Here is a 3,083-nt window from a genome sequence, read left to right as displayed (position 1 = left end):
GATTTATTGAAGCTACACTGCTCTGATTTTTATGACTCGCCATTCATCATCTGTTCGAATATACTTCAGGATCTCACAGAATTCCAAAATACCCCAATGTTATAAAGATCACACTGCTGCTTTATCCATATATTTTTCCCGAAATTCTGTTATTATCTGATTCCTGAATGTGAACAATGTCGAGATGTGGAGTTCTTTTTTGGAATTTTCATTTTCAATGTACTGCTTGCTGTCCTAGTTTCGCTCCGAACTCTGATTAAGTGCTTTGTTTCCACATCTCATTTATCTAATGTTAAAAATGAACAATAATTTTGTTCAGCCTTAGTTCGGTATTTATACTCAAAGTATTTTCTTTTCATTCATTTGTTTTTAATGATCTTTATTCATACGGTGTTGCTAATTTGGCCATTTCTCATTTTTTTGTTCTGTTTTCATTAAAATGAGGATCAAGGATTCTCCTAAATCTATTGGTTCATTATTAAAAAGGAAAGTGATAATTTCTTGTTTTTTCAAAATTATTCATATTTCGATTTTTTAATTTTTTGTTTTGTTATATACATCTTATATATTCTGTTGAAATAAGTATTGAAACATTCCCGTTCAAGAATGAAACATACTGATAATCAGTTTCTCTTGTCACGAATGTCCTATACTTCTCCACAAATTAAACAGTTCTACTTTCAGAGTCGAATACACATCCATATACTACTGTCAGTTGCGTAGGGAGAAGAACTTCACGGATTTTAAAACAGATGTTATCTGCGTTATATCAGTTATTAATGTTGATAAAAACAGGAATCACCAATAAATAACTACGCCACATCAAATGGACTTCAAATGGTCTAAAGATTTTCAGATTAGTCATAGAATTCTATGCAAGGAATCCACACAGTCTCCGTTTCAACGAAGGGCAGTTACACATAAACCAAACATTTAGCTATGTAATCAACAGCATACTACAGTGGTGAAAAGAATATTGTGATTTGTCCGAAGAAAGATTGAAATCCTAATTCCTGGTATTGAGTTACGAATCACACTACTATGCTGTTTTCAGCATCGGAAGGGCGAGTGTGGGATTAGCAAATGGCTCTCAGTCCACCTCGTGCCCAAGTGCATCATCCTTACCGTGAAGTTTGTGACAGAGATGTGACGGTCGTGAACTCTTTTTCCTTTTGCGATTTCGGAGCTTTCATTTCAGTGTCCGGAAGGAGTCTCACTGACAGATATACAAAACTTCTTAATAATGCAATACATTTTTTCTACACTTTTAAAGAACGGACTCTTTTAACACAAATGCTCGGTATCATATTACAGTTGTGTCTGCGCGGAATGGGTTTTGCAAAATAAACGGAAAAATTTGATTCGCTGCGCCGAGCTCCAATCTTAAACGAATTTGAGATGAAATGAATCATCGAGTGTAGGCCAGACCAAGGTATCCAGCAACGGCGCACGGACTGGTGAAGAATAAGCTGATGTTGAAGGAAGAAAGATTCAAAATACCTGACTCATATTGCCACAAACTGGTGACGAATGTTTCTAGAAGGGAGTGTTGAGGACAACAGGATGATGAACGCACTAATTGAAGAGCATTTTAGTTGCTTTTTTAAGTACACTACTATCCCAATATTTATTTCAACATGTATGAAAAAATGATCAAGAAATACAGTTCAGAAATTTTAATCAGCGAAATATAATTAAAAATAAATAAAACCTTGTTTTATTTATTTTTATTAGTTTCAGATTAATGCGGTCCACATAATGTAGAAAATACTAACACAGCACAAAAAGAGCAGCCGCGCTGTAATACCGTATTCAGTTTAATCACATTCTTTACATAAATTCTTAATGCTGCTCGCAGCTTAAATAATAATAATAATAATAATAATAATAATAATAATAATAATAATAATAATAATAATAATAATAATAATTTTTTTTTTCAAAATAACTTTTGCTTTAATATTTCTTTATGGTACAACAGTGTACAAAATTGCTAAACATGGCAAAAGAATGTTTTACAATATATTTAATCAAACAACCCAAATCCCATATCATCATTAGATCTTCGGACTCTTCTTTTTTTTTCTTTCTCTGCAGCAGGACCACCACGTGCAGCACCACCATTAACAGCAACAACCGCTCCACCAGCTGGCATAGATGCTAGCTTAGCTTTACCTGCTTCAATGACATCATTCACATTTTTGCCCTTTAACTCCTTAATAACTTTGTTCAGCCTATCTTCATCAATCTCAATCCCAACACTACCAAGAATCTTCTCAACATCACTTTGAGTGGGACTCTTGTTTCCACCAAGGGTGACTAACAGGTAAGCGGCCACGTAACGCATCGTTTAAGTCAAAATGACATGAAAAGTTGTGCACACTCCAAAACCTAAAGCACGCATCTTCTCTTGTTTTAATAATAATAATAATAACTGAATGAGGTATTTCACTCTTCCCATCATGATCCACGCTAAGAATATTTTACACATATTTTCATTTTGTGCATTTGTATGTCTACGTAATTCAAATAACAACACTGGTTTTATTTTCAGCTGATACTTTAGCCTTGAATCAACTTATTATTCACAGAATTTTTTTTTTAATTTTAAAAACTATATAACTAAAATGATTATAATGTATATTTCTCGGAAAATGTCAAGAAATTGTTCTCCAGCAGATTCATTTCGTGGGAAATAAGCTTCAACTACCTGTCCTCATTTTAGCAGTACTACTAATGTATTTTACAAGTGAAATTAAAAACAAAAATAATGATAAACCACGTGAAAGCATTTTCGACAATTCCATTACAGATTATCAGATTATTTGCTGTACTCAATGTGGTATTTTTAGTTTTCAAAGAAATATACTAAAAGCGAATGTTTTTGGAACTTTGGTGAAATACTCACGACTTTGGAATATTCAGTTTACAATATTGTTGAAACTGTATGATTGTATAGCTCGCATTTAAATTACTGAAATGCCAAAGACACGGCATTTCAGTAATTTCTTTGCTTGTTCCACCACTTTGATGATTCTGACAATGATTATGTCTGTTTTGCATTCAGCACTGGGGAAAAAGAT

The 3,083-nt window shown here is 33.2% G+C and overlaps 1 pseudogene; it reads right to left on the bottom strand.

Annotated features, from left to right (window-relative positions):
- Positions 1–2,026: 2,026 nt before the first annotated feature.
- On the bottom strand, positions 2,027–2,365 carry LOC150108812 (large ribosomal subunit protein P2 pseudogene; annotated as a pseudogene).
- Positions 2,366–3,083: the final 718 nt, after the last annotated feature.

Source organism: Typopeltis vanoorti, chromosome 2, assembly GCF_054136105.1.
Source record: "Typopeltis vanoorti isolate ZY-2024b chromosome 2, IOZ_Tvanoo_1.0, whole genome shotgun sequence".
NCBI classification, from domain to species: Eukaryota; Metazoa; Arthropoda; class Arachnida; order Uropygi; family Thelyphonidae; genus Typopeltis; species Typopeltis vanoorti.
This window is presented reverse-complemented; position numbering and strand designations above follow the sequence as displayed.